This window comes from Grampus griseus (genome assembly GCF_964374135.1).
Source record: "Grampus griseus genome assembly, chromosome: 17".
NCBI lineage: Eukaryota > Metazoa > Chordata > Mammalia > Artiodactyla > Delphinidae > Grampus > Grampus griseus.
Genome location: NC_139011.1, coordinates 59,464,126 through 59,481,268, shown reverse-complemented (window position 1 = coordinate 59,481,268; position 17,143 = coordinate 59,464,126).

Sequence of the window (17,143 nt, the reverse complement as noted above, 5' to 3'; positions counted from 1 at the left end):
CAAATGTATTAAGAGGGAGTCCAGGCTTTGATGACTAAATGATTGGGCAAATGTTGCTCCCTAAGACAGAGAACGTAGAAGGAGGAACAGGCTAAAAGTGATAATAATCAGTCTTCCATTGTGCCACATACATCTGGGTAGAGATTTCTAATTGGTATTTGACTTGAATGGTTTTAAAGTTCACAAAAGAGGTATAGACTTGAGGGTATTTGAGAGCTATCTATGGAATTTAAATCTGTGAGGGCCCCTGGAATAGAGACAGAGACAGAATTAAAGATATTAGAAATGATAAACACCAATTATAAACTATTAATCATTAGATTTTATAATTTAAAGGGCAGCCCTTTATATGCCTGCAATTAGACTGAGTCATTCCCAGAAAGTATTTGGCCATATTTATCAGTCTTTATTATTTTTACCAGACTCTGTTTTGGTGGCTAAGAATTACATCATTCAATCATATGAGTCATATTTAGGCAAAACGATTTTTATGGATAAAATAATGTTGTATAACATCTAAAACTAGCTCATATTGGATATCAGAAAAGTACTTGACATTTGATTCATAACAAATTTCTAAACAAACAGATGTTCAACAAAAAGAGACTTCTTAGCCTATTTGAAACAAGTTCTGGATTTCCATCAAATTATGGTGTCAATTTACAATTCATAAGTTATTTATTATACATTATCACAATTCATATTATTATTTACATGAAAAACTACAATGTGCGTCGTATTGTGCTGAGCATTCTGTGGGATACAAAGATGAATCAGATGGAAACTGTCCTTAAGATACTTATAGACTTGTACGGGGAACTAAGACACAGACTTAGGTAAGTATACAAGGAGTACAGAGTTAAGAATCACAGACAATTTTAAAATGAAATTAAGAGAACAATCCTATTTGCAATAGCATCAGAGCCACATAAAATATTTAGGAATAAATTTAACAAAATAAGTTCAAAGCTTACAGTCTGGAAACTACAAAACATTGTTGAAAGAAATTAAAGAAGATCTAAATAAATGGGAAAACATCCTATATTCATGGATAAGAAGCATTGTTATGCATTGTTAAAAAGGCAATACCCATCAAATTGATCTATAGGGGCAACAAAATCCTTAGCAGAATCCCAGCTGACTACTTCTGAGAAATTAAAGAGATGATTCTAAAAGTCTTATGGAATTGCAAGGGACTGAAACAGCCAAAACAATCTTGAAAAGAAAAAACCAGAAGGATTCACACTTTCTGCTTTCAAAATTTAATCCAAAGCAATGGTAATAAAACTCTGGTAGTGGCACAGGATAAATATGTATATGAATGGAATAGAATTGAAGAGTCTAGAAATAAACCCATACATCTACAGTTAACTGATTGATTTTTGACAAGGTGCTAGGACTAATCAATGGGGAAAAGAATAGTCTTTTCTTCTACAAATATGGTTTATTTGTTGCTTTATAAGATAATTATTTTTGAATAAATTTCACTCCAGTCCTTGATTATATATCTTTTGGCAACAGATAGCTTATTATTAATTATTATTATTATTAACTTAGAGGCATAATGTTTGACACAGAGCATTCCACATAGTAGAAGATTGATAAATGTTTATAAAAGGAGGAAAATAATCAATTTAAGGCCAGTAATGAAGGAAGGGAGGAAGAGGAAGAAGAAAATAGAACATGATTTCTTTTCCCTGTTTCAAAAAATTTGAGCACTATGATAGACCCCAGAGATAATTCAATTTTCACCTTTCATAGGGAATTTAAAAGTACTAAAGAGGTTAAATGAGCTATCCAAGATCACAGTGCTTGCTAATAACAAAGCTAGTAACAAATTAGGTCTTCTGATCCTTCACTCAGTGTCCTTTACACTGCACTGCAATGCTATTTCACTGAAAAGAAATCTAATCAGGGCTATCAATGAAAATATATTTTTTCCATGCTGCAAAAGATTGCTTTATTTGTCCTTAAAATAGATGTTTAATCATGGATTCTAAAATAAAATGGATAACTTTAAAATAATGGCTAATTGAATTTATTGTGTAGCTTTTCTTACTGTGGTTGAGCTAAATACCAAAAAAAACAAAGAAGCCTCATAGCAGCTGATACCTGCAGAGTGTAATATATGGCTTTGCAGATTTGATGCAATAGAATTTAGGTATCAGATTAAAATCAGGGTACTATTCTAATTTTTCCTTTAACTTTATGAATTCTTTCCATACGCGTCAAGGACATACGTGAAGTTATCCAGTGGAATTCCCAGATTGCCAAAATTCCTCAAAAATAGGAGCCTCTGGGAGTAGGGCCCAGAAATTTGTGTTTTAACAAGGCTTTCAGTTCATCTGAAAGATGCTAAAGTTATGAATCACTGCCTTAGTCTACAACCATCAATGATTTACACCTAAATCACTGAAGTTGTTTCCCACTGTCTCCTTGCTTTCCATCCTAACACACAAATTATCTACATGGTTGCCAGAAAACAGTTATAAGATAAAAATCTGATGATGTTATTTAATTCTTCACTCATTCATCAAATATTTATTGAGACTTCTAACCCTTCAGGGTACAGCAGTGAACACAAAGAACAAAGATTTCTATTCTTGTGGTGGTTATAGTCAATGCCTTTTATTCCCCTCCAAATTCCTCAGTGACTTCCTAGTGCTTAGATAAAAAATTCAAACTCCTTTGTATAATAGGCCCAGCACTCAGTGGTCCAAGCTTCCTCTGAGGATTTGGTTCTCTTCTTGTATCTTATAACCCAACCACACCATGCAGTTGCTTTCTTACCTACATTCATTTGCAAGGTGATCTATCCCCTTCCCGGGGGAGACCCCCAACCCTGTTCTGCTCCATTTTGCAAAAGCTACATGCATTTTAAGATTCAAGAATTATTTGTGACCAAAATTCACAAGAAGAAATAGATGATCTGAATAGGCCTATATCTATTGAAGAAATTGAATCAGTAATTAATAACCTTCCAAAACAGAAAGCACCAGGTCCAGATGGGTTCACTGGTGAATTCTAACAAATATTTAAGAAAGAAATTAGACCAAATTTCTACAATCTCTTTCAGAGCATAGAAGTAGAGGGAACACTTTCTAACTCACTCTATGAGGCTACCATTACTTTAATAGCAAAATGAGATGAAGACATGACAAGAAAAGAAAACTACAGGCCAATATCTCTCATCAACATAGATGTAAAAATCCTCAATAAAATATTAGCATATCCAATCCAGTAAAATACAAAAAAGAATTATACACCAAAACCAAGGGGGATTTATTCCCAGCATGCAAGGCTGATTCAACATTGGAAAATCAATTAATTTAATCCACCACATCAACATATATATTTTTTAAAATCACATGATCTTATCGTTTGATGCAGATAAAGCATTTGACAAAATCTAACACCCATTCATGAAAAAAACTCTCAACAAACTAGGAAAATAGGGAACTTCCTCACCTTGATAAAGACTATGCAAAAAAACTACAGCTAATGTCTTACTTAATGGTGAGGAACTCGAAGTTTTCCCACTAAGATCAGGTAGAAAGCAAGGATATCCCCTCACACCACTCCTTTTCAAAACTGTACTGGAAGTACTTGCTAATGCAATAAGTCCTTGTTAATGCAATAAGTCAAGGAAATAAAAGGTATACAGATTGGAAAAGGAGGCATAAAGCTGGAAAAGGCAAAACAATGAGACAATATAAAGATCAGTGGTTGCCAGAGGTTGGGGTGAATGGAAAGATAAATAGGCAGAGCATAAAAGGACTTTTAGAGAAGTGAAAATACTCTGTATGATAATACAATACAATGACGGATATATGCCATTATACTTTCTCCAAATCCATAGAATGTACAATACAAGAGTGAACTCTAAGGGAAAACTGTGGACTTTGGGTGATTATGATAAGTCAATGTAGGTGCATCCTTCATAAAAAATGTACTTCATAAAAAAGTGAGTGATGTTGGTAATAGGGGTGGCTATGCATGCATGGGAGCATGGGTACATAAGAAATATGTACCTTTCTCTCAATTTTGTTGTAAACCTAAAACTGCTCTAAAAAGTTGTCTTTGAAAATAAGTCAAGACAAAAAAAATTCATGTGTTCTATGAAGTCTTGACTGACCTCCTCCCTAAAGAGGGAAATGGCAGCTCCCATTTTGATGCCTACGTTGTGCCCTATTTTATATGTAAATCTATTTTATAGATGTGACTACATAAAATAAAATCTGTATATCAAAAAAAACAAGATAAAAAGTAAATGATAAACTGGAAAATGTTTTCATCAAATATGACAGTCATAAAGTTATCATACTTAATATATAATGAGCTCTGACCAAGTGATGGGAATATCAATAAAAGTCAATAGGAGAATGGCAAAGGATATTGAGGGCTATAAGGGAGAAGATATCCTTAAGCTGGTCTCCGCCTTGTCCACTATTATTGCCTCTGTCCATGCCACTGACTCGGCCATGATTACAGGTGTGTGGAGTTATGTGGTATAATTATTGCACAGAGGAATGGCATCACCAGAGTTTTGTACTGCATTTAAATTCTAAAGCTTTTAAACAACAGAATCCCTAAGTAGAATAAATATCAACAATTGATTTAATATAAGTGATGAGGAACCATAAGAGCCAAAACAATCTTAAAAAAGAACATAGTTGGAAGACTCACACTTCCAATTTTAAAACTAAGTACTGAGCTACAGTGATCAAGACTGTGTGGTACTGACAAAAGGATGGGTATATAGACAATGGAATGGAATTGGAAATCTAAAAATATACTCATACATTTTGGTACAATTGATTTTCAATAAAGGCGCCAAGACAATTCAATGGGGGGAAATAGTCTGTTCAACAAAAGGTGCAGGAACAACTGGAAAAGAATGAACTTGGACTCCTATCTCATATCACGTACAAAGATTAACTAAAAATAGATCAAAGACCTAAATATGAACTAAAGCTATAAAACTCTTAGAAAAAATGTAAGTGTAAATCTTTGTGACCTTGGAATAGGCAATAGTTTCTTAAATATGACACCAAAAGCATTACCAAAAAAAGGAAGAATAAATAAATTGGACTTTATCAAATCAACTTTTGTGCTTTAGAGGACACTATAAAGAAAGTGAAAAGAAACACAGAGAATGGGAAAAAAATATTTGCAAATTGTACATGTGATAAAGGTCTAGTATCCAGAATATATAAAAAACTCTCACAACCAAACAATAAAAAGACGACCCAATTTAAAAGTGAGCAATGTATTTGAAAAAAAAAAAAATCTTCAAAGAAGATACACAAATGGCCAGTAAGAATGGTCAATATTGAAAAGATGCTTGACATCATCAGTCATCAGGGAAATGTAAATCAAAGGAAAAGTGAGATGCCACTTCACACCCACTAGGATGACTAGAGTAAAAAAGTCAGACAACAAGTTTCGGTGAGGATACGGGGGAATTGGAACCCTCCTCATACACTGATGGTGTGAGTGTAAAATGGTACAGTCACTTTGGAAATAGTTTGGCATTTCCTCAAAAGTTAAAAATAAAGTTACCCTATGACCCAGCAATTCCACTTGTAGGTGTATATCAAAGAATATTCCACAAAAACTTGTACAACTAACATTTGAAGAAGCATTACTTGTAATAACTAAAGAGTGGAAACAACTTATCCATTCAACAGATGAATGGATAAACAGAAATGTGGTATATACATTCAACAGATTATTGATCTATAAGAAGAAATGAGGTACTGATTCATGCTATAATATGGGTGAATCTTGAAAACATTACGCTCAGTGAAAGAAGTCCAGTACAAAAGGCTGTGTATGGTATGATTCCATTTGTATGAATCACCTAGAAAAAGCAGATCCATAGAAACAGAAAGTAGATTAGTAGCTACCAGCGTCTGCTAATGAGGAATGGAAAGCTAGAGCAAATGGTTTTATCACTCTTTGAGGTGATGCGAATGTTCTGGAAGTAGATAATGATGATGATTGCACAGCTTGTGAATACACTAAAAGCCACTAAATTGTACACTTTAGAGAGTACATTGAATTTTATCTCAATGCAAAATAAACACAGAAAACATAAACGATGGATACATGTTAAAAAAAAAAAACAGTCAGTCACTAGCAGTCAAAGAAATGTAAATCAAAACAGAAGGTTATTTTTCCACTACCCTGGCAGATATTATCAAAAATAAAAATGCTGACAAAAATGATGATCTCATATATTGTTGTAAGAACTGTAAACTGATGGGTCCTTTCTGGAAAATAATTTGGTAATATGTATTAAGAAGCTTAAAGTGCTGATTCTATTGAACTTAGTCATCCCAGTTCTAGGAATCTGAATTCCTTATTTAGTAGACTATATAGAAAAAGGACCTTTGTTATTTATTATGAACCTCCCATTCCCTCTGAGCTAGGTGGAAAAATGGGTCTCACTCTTACCCTGGGCCCTATTTGGACTCTATGTAATAGTTCCCATCATTCCTATTTTCTTACTTCTACAACTCAATTCTACCTTATTGCCCTGCTCTGGATGATTTTAACAGTATTCAGAATATCTGTGCAGCTCCCCGTCACCTTTCCCTACAATTCAACTGGTTCAGTCACCATCTAGTGTCCCTGATACTCTTCTTTCATTATGTTCTCATCATAACTATCTTGTGTTTTCCCTCAAAAAACAAAAAAAGAAACAAACAAAAAAACCAGGGCTATTATCTGCTTTGCCTCATAATAATGAGGGCTTTTTCTGGAACCAGATTGCTTGGGTTTGAATTCCAGCCTTGCCACTTGCCAGCTATGTGGTCCAGGTCTCAGTTTTCTCATTACCTGGAATTATCATAAGAATTATATAATTATTACATGGAAAGTAGTCAGAGCAGTTCTGGCACATAGTAAACCCTGAATTTGTGTTAGTTGTTATTATTATTATCACCTCATAGAGATATTATGGAGCTCAAATAAAATAATGTGTATGAAACTGTTTTTTAATGCACTGCTATTATCATTTTGTATTATAGTGACATGTGTATACCTTATCCTCATAAATTATAGAAGAGCAAGGACTATCTTATTTTTAATGGCTCACATTGCACATAGTAAATGCTCAAAATTTGCATTGTAATTCAATGTTACTTTTATGATCAAATCACTATTGACTTTTGGTTGTCTAAATACCATCACATCAAGACCACTGACAATCTTGTTATAACATATATCCACTTGTGTCTTCCACTATGTCAGCAGTCTTTTCAAAGTGGAGTCCACAATGAACAATCCACTGCAAGCATGGGAGGAAAATTTTTAGGAACTCTATCTACATTTTTTCCTCATCTTTTGTAAATTTTCATTATTTGGTATTTATCATTACTAATGTGTGCAAAATTACTATGAAAATGCTATGACATATAAATAAATGCTAATGTATATTGGAAGTGCAGGCTCAAGATAGTTTTACTAAAGGGTGTACTGTCTAAAAAGTCTGGAGATCAGCACACTATCCCACAATATGGTTTCTCTCCTAGGATCAAGCTGATCTATTCAACTCCTCCTACAAAACAGTTTATATCTCTTTGTTTCCAAATCTGACTCACAACCAGTCTGTCTGAAATGAGAGTATGGCAGCCACTCCTTTTCAAGCTGCAACTTGCATTCTTCACACCAAGACTTAACCATCACCAAACGAAAGCTTCTTAAAAGAAGGGTCTGTATCTGGTCCACCTTTGTGTCTACTGCCACAGCTCCACCACCCCACCACAAAAAAAGGGTTTCCATAATAACTGGCACATAATAGGCTCCACATAAATGTTTGCTGAATGAATAAACTGGCAGAGAGATTGTTATTGGAAGGCAGGAGAGCGTGCTGGTTAACAGCAGAGGCTCAGATCCTGGCTCTGCCACTTAACTGGGTGGCCCTGGGTCTCAGATTTTTCCTCTGTGAAATGAAGGTAATAAGAGTAAGTAACAAGTAAAAAACATTATCTTAACTCAAAATGATTAATTTAGTAGCATAATTTAATGCAAAAAAATGCCCCAATTAATGAAATATAAAATGGGGCAATTACCACGTAGTGAGCACTTTTTTTTTTTTTGTCAGTGGACAAAATCAGCATTTCTCTGTGATACAGTGTTCAATACATATCATCTTGAGTTTCCCATATCCCTCCAAGAGGTATAACACTGAATTTCCCAAGGTGTCATGCCACTTCTCTATGAGTATGCGGAAAAGACAGTAGAGTGGAAGGAGGGGAAAGGTTAGACAATTTCCTCCCATCTTATGAACATCTGAGATGGTTTTCCTTTGTCATTTGGGGTTTCAAGTACTGGTCACTGTTAAAACAACACATCCCATTATTTTAATACAGCTCTTAAACTGTAAAAAAATTAATTTTGGTAGATGACTTATTTGTCTATGTTGAAAACCCCAAAGAACCAATAACAACAACAACAACACCTCCTGGAACTAAAAGGCAATTATAGAAAGGTTTCAGGATACAAGGTTAATATACAAAAGTCAATTGCTGTCCTATATACCTGCAATAAATAATTGGAATTTGAAATTCAAAACAGAACACCGTTTACAAAAGTACCAAAAATACAAAATACTTAGATATAACTCTAACAAAATACTAACAAGATCAACACAAGGAAAAGTGCAAAATTCTGATGAAAGAAATTTAAAAATTAAATAAATAGAAAGATTTCCATGATCATGGTTAGTAAGATTCAATATTGTTAAGATAGATAAGATGTGAGTTCAGATACCTCACCAAAGAAGATATATAGATGGCAATAGTATATGAAAAGATGTTCAACATCATATGACATTAGGGAATTGCTAATTAAGACTACAATTAGGTATCAAGACACACCTATTAGAATGGCTAGAACTTAAAACACTGACAACACCAAATGTCAGGAGTTCTCATTCATTGCTGGTGAGAATGCAAAATGGTACACTTTGGAAGACAGTATGGCAGTTTAATACAAAGCTAAATGTAGTCTTACCATATGATCCAGCAATCATTCTCCTAGGAATTTATCCAAATGAGTTGAAAATGTCCACACAAAACCCTGCACATGAATGTTTATAGAAACTTTATTCGTGACTGCCAAAAATTAGGAGCCACCAAGACATATCCTTTAATCAGTGAATGGATAAACAAACTGTAGTACATCCATTCAATGGAATTTTATTTAAAAATAAAAAGGAATGAGGCATTGAGCCACAAAAAGTCATGGAAGAACCTTAGATACACGTTGCTAAGTGAAAGAATCCAGTCTAAAAAAGCTACATACTGCATGACTCCAACTATATGACATTGTAGAAAGGCTAACCACAGAGACCATAACAGATCAGTGGTTGCCATGGGTTCAGAGGCAGGGAGGGAGGGAGGAATCAGTGGAGCACAGGTAAGTTTTAAGGGCAGTGAAACTATTCTGTATTATACTGTAATGGTGGATCCACAACCTGATGCATTTGTCAAAACCCATAGAACTGTGCAGCACAAAAAGTAAACCCTAATGTCAACTACGTAATGTAGTTAATAACAATGTATCAATATTGGTTCATCAATTGTAACTAATGTAGCACACAAATGCCAGATGTTAATAATAGGGGAAATTGTGTAGAGGGAAACTGGGTATATGGGAATTCTCTACTTTCTCCTCAACTTTTCTGTAAACCTAAAACTACTCTAAAGAATAATAGCTATTATTTTAAAAGTCCATAGTAAGTAAAAAAATAACAGCAAATTATATATATATACACATATGTATAAAAATACCTAAGGATATTCATGTACACACTTTCAGATAAAATAGAATAACTATACAACTTTTTCACGATAATTTTTAAACATTATATTCCGGTATTTTCCTTCTCCTAATATAATATGTTTTTATAGGGACCATCAATGGGAGGTGAGGAAATGCAGATAATTATGCTAAGTTATGTTCAGAAAAATTTTGGTAGTGAAAGACAGCTGTGGGAGTCTGAGGTCTAGGAAAGAATTCTTTTTACAGGATATAATAATGCCAACTTAAAAAGAAATATTGTTAGCAGCCTATTTCAAGGAATATAAATAAATATTAGAACATAAAACTGCATACCAACAGTATATTTCAAATTTTCCCAGTGAGTTAAAACATGAGGAAAACAAACACATACCAAATCATTGATGTTGACCATTAGAACATTCTGATAGGCTCCGCCGTCTTTACCTTCAATATCACAATCAGATGATGCTACTGGCAACAGAACAAGGATCAGGGGAGGAATTCCAAAGATATACCTAAAAGAAACTAAATTCAACAATAAGTAAGAATAAGCTAAATGTCATAAGTCATATTATATCATTTGATGGTGGTATTTCAATTGGCCTGACCACTTATTTCTAATAATTTTTAAAATGTATCTTGGTTTTACATAGTGTAGGAAGAACTCTAAAGTTCAATATTATGTAACTACCAAAGAAAGACAATATTTTAGAGTCTAGGTTTCTTTCAGTTTTTATTCAGATAAAACTCTTTGGGAATATGCAGAACAAGTGTGAAGACAGCAAAATCTCTTTGCCTCATCAACAGAAAAACAGGTAAACTACAGGTTAACAATTATACATTTTTGAAATTTTGTGATCTAAGGCACGTGATTGTATATTTATGTAAAACTTGATGGTTGTTCAAGTGTCCAGCTGCTTCCTGGAAACAACATTGCAGGAAGTTTATCTGCATGGTACTGCACGGTGATTATATTCTTTCTTTTTAATGATGGATCCTAGAAGGCTTACCCTCCTCAGAACTGTGACAAAGTTGATATTTATATTATGAGACTCCTTATCTTTTCAGTATCTTCTTTTTCTAAATGCCCAGAGACCGACATTCTCTTCAAACACAGCCCTGTTTAGCTTCTTGACATGTTAGGAAAACCCAATAAATAAATTCATACCCTGTAAACTAATGATTTATATCTATTTTTAAATAAGTCTTCTCATTCAGGGGCAACTGTTAATCAAAAGGAATGAAATTATAAATGGTATCATTTTGGGCAGTAGTAATACACTGCTAGAAAGCCAGTGATTCCCTGAGGCATTAAAATCTGGTTTTATAGGGACTGATTTTATTTCTTCATAAGCCTGCTGGAGTGTCTTGTTTGCATCTTTCTGTAAACCGTCAAGTATTGTTGACAATATATTTCCTGTGATTTTCCCCAGTGAACTTTAACTGTTCTTGTTGAGTGCAAGATATTTCACATGTATGCCTTCTCCTGATTAAGATTACAAACAATACTCCTTGGAATCCAAGGAACTAATATTGTGAAAACAACCTAAAGACTGTCAAATATATCATAAATTTCCCATAACATTCTCATCTATTACATCATTCCCTGTCATATAAAAATTAGTAGCTCTCCCCAGTAAGTTATGTGCCATTAGTGACCTATATTTTTACAATAGAGAATGTAGGCTGGGCAGCAGATAGGGGAACAAACATGAATCCTACATCTAATCTTAATATGTCACTGACACCTAACAAGGTAAGAGAAACAAGATGAGATGTGGAGTCTATTCATAGCTCTGCCACTAAATTTCTATATGCATGATGAGCAAGAATTCGCTTTGGAGATTAATAATGATGATGAGGCTAGTTACCTTTAATTGAGTACCTGTCATGTACCAAGCACTGTTCAGTGCCTTATACTTACTATCTAAGGAGCAAAAGGGTCCTACCTGCTAGTTAATCTTTTTATAAAACATAAATAGTAAGGTGCCAGGTCTGGATTCTAACCTGAGCTGGTTACTTCACCAGGATTTGATCAGAAATGCCCATTATCTTCTGATAACATGTCATCACTTTGGTCTTCTGAATGAAAACCACTTCCATGTACTATTATACAGCCCTACCTCTCTTTCTTCTACCACAGTCCCTTCATCCTGAAGATTCTCAAACAGTGATCAATTGCTAATTATTTACTGAGTCCTAGCTTTGTATAGATTGCACAGAGCCAAACTTTTTACTTTCTCTGTCATCTTACAGATGTCCAGCAGGGATACTTTGCGAGAAGTAGATGGTAAGGAAAATTTATACAGCATATAACTTGAAATGAGCTTTAAAAGAAATATAACAAAATAATTAAATACTAGAATGCAAAAGAGGCATTTTTACTATTATACATAAACATCATTTCAAAGGTCCACATTTTATGTTTTAATAAAGGAGGTGGTTTTATTTTCTATGAGCACTAGTTGTTGTGCCCTCTTCACTCCAAATTTCAGTAATTAGTGCTCCCAAAATTCACATCAACCCATTTACTCATTGGATGGCATTTTGTCAATGCTTTCAAATGATGGCTTAGTGGAAAATTCAGTCTTTTTTGAGTAACCAGTTTCTCAATTCTAAAACAATATTTGCCTTATCTGGAAAGCATGTCTTTGGTTGCCATCTTTGTTGTTAAATAGGCTAGCCCCAGATAGACTAGGGCAGTGCAATGTACAGAGGGAGACGCAGGGTTTTGTGTTGGTATGCCAATGAGTTGTGTGACTGACTGAAGGACAGAGCCTCATAAAAGCTTCACTTTAGACTAAATGATCTCTTAATGGGGCTTTCAACTCTCAAGCACCTTAATTCTAAGAATCTACCCAGCCATCCAAATACAATAACTCTTTAGATTTGAAATCGCCTGACCAACAATGTTGCAAACACACCCAGGGCTTCAAATACACATCTCAGAGGTTCCCAGCTGTCTCATTAATGACTTACAGTTTGGTCTGCAATTGAAGTCTTTTCTCCACACCACATAGACAGTAACATATTAATATTGCCTAGTTTGAGCCCGCTTTTGACATTGTTGTCACAATAGAAAAGGACTCTGCTTTTATTTTTGTTTTAGATTATACATAGATACCCATTCCTTCCCTCCACCTTGAACTTTCCCTTAGGTTACAAAAAAGACAAACCATAAAGAATAATGCAAGGCAATCTTGGGCTTGTGGAATTTTCTTCAGATTTCCGGAAGGGATTGAAACTGGAGAATTTGTTTTCAGTAGGGAATTTGGTTAAACCAGAATGATGGCTGTCTAAAAAAAAATCTTGTTGGTTTTTAAATTAAGCCAAATAATACATTTAATCCTCAGATGCTTAAGTTATGGGGTCAAAGTGAACATGAACAAATTAGTTTCAACAGTCCTTCAAATCCAATCTTTCCTTAGTGTTTAAGACCGATCAGTGTTTATTGATTGTCTATTATAGACATTATATAGACCTATTTTCACTGGGATTTTAAAGAAATGGTCAAAAGACATTTAAGATGGAATTAAAGACATTATCTGAATATATAAGACTTGGCTTTAATATGAACAATTGGTACAAGTGAGTAAAAAAGAAAAAGTTAATAAACAGTAGGCAATAACCATATGTTATATGAAAATCAGCTTTTTAAGATTACAAAAATGAATGTGATTATGCTCACATAAAGAATTCTAATACATTCCACAAACATATTAAGATTGGATTATAAATTCTATCCACAAGTCCCATGATAAACAACAGTTAAAGACATTTCTAAAGCCATCCTAGAATACTGCATACAATATTTCATTTAATCCCATAATCATTTCTTGAGGTAAGTACTACCAATCACTAACATTTTTGCTGATGGAGAATCTGGGACCCAAACATTTTTCCCCCATATAAAATATGTCTTGTAAGAGGCATGATTCAAATCCAAGAGTCTAGAAACTAAGCTGTTAGCCGCTGAGCTGCACTGCTTCCTATAAAAATAACTGCATGTGTGTAGTCAAGGGAAATGTACAAAAGTCCATCTTCCTCCAGATGAATCTCACTACAGCGTTTCCTTGGCCAATTCCTGAAACACGGCATCACGTACTCCTATTTCAGGAAAAAAGACACTGATTATTTGCTTTATTGCATTAGGTTATGTGTCAGAGATGAGGCCAGAAAAGCAATCTCACATCACATGTGTGACATCAACATGTAAGCTGGTCCTACAAAATAACATTTTCCATTTTTGTTTAAGGCATTGCAACACTGATGTGATACCCTGTGTAACCCTCCTTTATACTTGTTCAGGCTTTTTAATCTTTCTCAGTTCTCTGTTTTTATTGCTATTCCATTTTTGGTCCTCAAATATGATTAAATTATCTAAACTAGATAGCACAATTGAGGACCACATAGTACGTCCTCAACTACTTCAACTCCCAAAAGAAGTGTCAAAGTAAAAGGATAAAAAGTAACCCACAATAGAATTAGAAATGAAAAAGGAGAAGTAACAACTGACACTGCAGAAATACAAAAGATCATGAGAGATTACTACAAGCAACTCTATGCCAATAAAGTGGACAACCTGGAGGAAATGGACAAATTCTTAGAAATGCCCAAACTGCAAAGACTGAATCAGGAAGAAATAGAAAATATGAACAGACCAATCACAAGCACTGAAATTGAAACTGTGATTAAAAATCTTCCAACAAACAAAAGCCCAGGACCCGATGGCTTCACAGGCCAATTCTATCAAACATTTAGAGAAGAGCTAACACCTATCCTTCTCAAACTCTTCCAAAACATAGCAGAGGGAGGAACACTCCCAAATTCCTTCTACAAGGCCACCATCACCTTGATACCAAAAGCAGACAAGGATGTCACAAAGAAAGAAAACTACAGGCCAATATCACTGATGAACATAGATGCAAAAATCCTCAACAAAATACTAGCAAACAGGGGCTTCCCTGGTGGTGCAGTGGTTGAGAGTCCGCCTGCCAATGCAGGGGACACGGGTTCGTGCCCCGGTCCGGGAAGATCCCACATGCCGTGGAGCGGCTGGGCCCGTGAGCCATGGCCGCTGAGCCTGTGCGTCCGGAGCCTGTGCTCCACAATGGGAGAGGCCACAACAGTGAGAGGCCCGCATACCGCAAAAAAAAAAAATACTAGCAAACAGAATCCAACAGCACATTAAAAGGATCATACACCATGATCAAGTGGGGTTTATTCCAGGAATGCAAGGATTCTTCAATATATGCAAATCTATTAATGTGATAAACCATATTAACAAATTGAAGGAGAAAAACCATATGATCATCTCAATAGATGCAGAGAAAGCTTTTGACAAATTCAACACCCATTTATGATAAAAACTCTTCAGAAAGTAGGCATAGAGGGAACTTTTCTCAACATAATAAAGGCCATATATGACAAGCCCATAGCCCACATCATCCTCAATGGTGAAAAACTGAAAGCATTTCCACTAACATCAGGAACAAGACAAGGTTGCCCACTCTTATTCAACATAATTTTGGAAGTTTTCGCCACAGCAATCAGAGAAGAAAAGGAAATAAAAGGAATCCAAATTGGAAAAGAAGAAGTAAGGCTGTCACTGTTTGCAGATGACATGATACTATACATAGAGAATCCTAAAGATGCTACCAGAAAACTACTAGAGCTAATCAATGAATTTGGTAAAGTAGCAGGATACAAAATTAATGCACAGAAATCTCTGGCATTCCTATACACTAATGATGAAAAATGTGAAAGTGAAATCAAGAAAACACTCTCATTTACCATTGCAACAAAAAGAATAAAATATCTAGGAATAAACCTACCTAAGGAGACAAAAGACCTGTATGCAGAAAATTATAAGACACTGATGAAAGAAATTAAAGATGATACAAATAGATGGAGAGATATACCATGTTCTTGGATTGTAAGAATCAACATTGTGAAAATAACTCTACTGCCCAAAGCAATCTATAGATTCAATGCAATCCCTATCAAACTACCACTGGCATTTTTCACAGAACTAGAACAAAAAATTTCACAATTTGTATGGAAACACAAAAGACCCCGAATAGCCAAAGCAATCTTGAGAATGAAAAACGGAGCTGGAGGAATCAGGCTCCCTGACTTCAGACTATACTACAAAGCTACAGTAATCAAGACAGTATGGTACTGGCACAAAAACAGAAATATAGATCAATGGAACAGGATAGAAAGCCCAGAGATAAACCCACGCACATATAGTCACCTTATCTTTGATAAAGGAGGTAGGAATGTACAGTGGAGAAAGGACAGCCTCTTCAATAAGTGGTGCTGGGAAAACTGGACAGGTACATGTAAAAGTATGAGATTAGATCACTCCCTAACACCATACACAAAAATAAGCTCAAAATGGATTAAAGACCTAAATGTAAGGCCAGAAACTATCAAACTCTTAGAGGAAAACATAGGCAGAACACTCTATGACATAAATCACAGCAAGATCCTTTTTGACCCATCCCCTAGAGAAATGGAAATAAAAACAAAAATAAACAAATGGGACCTAATGAAACTTCAAAGCTTTTACACAGCAAAGGAAACCATAAACAAGACCAAAAGACAACCCTCAGAATGGGAGAAAATATTTGCAAATGAAGCAACTGACAAAGGATTAATCTCCAAAATTTACAAGCATCTCGTGCAGCTCAATAACAAAAAAGCAAACAATGCAATCCAAAAATGGGCAGAAGACCTAAATAGACATTTCTCTAAAGAAGATATACAGTCTGCCAACAACCACATGAAAGAATGCTCAACATCACTAATCATTAGAGAAATGCCAATCAAAACTACAATGAGATATCATCTCACACCAGTCAGAATGGCCATCATCAAAAAATCTAGAAACAATAAATGCTGGAGAGGGTGTGGAGAAAAGGGAATACTCTTGCACTGCTGGTGGCAATGTGAATTGGTTCAGCCACTATGGAGAACAGTATGGAGGTTCCTTAAAAAACTACAAATAGAACTACCATATGACCCAGCAATCCCACTACTGGGCATATACCCTGAGAAAAACATACTTCAAAAAGAGTCATGTACCAAAATGTTCATTACAGCTCTATTTACAATAGCCCAGAGATGGAAACAACCTAAGTGCCCATCATCAGATGAATGGATAAAGAAGATGTGGCACATATATACAATGGAATATTACTCAGCCATAAAAAGAAATGAAATTGAGCTATTTGTAATGAGGTGGATAGACATAGAGTCTGTCATACAGAGTGAAGTAAGTCAGAAAGAGAAAGACAAATACCGTATGCTAACACATATATATGGAATTTAAGAGAAAACAATGTCA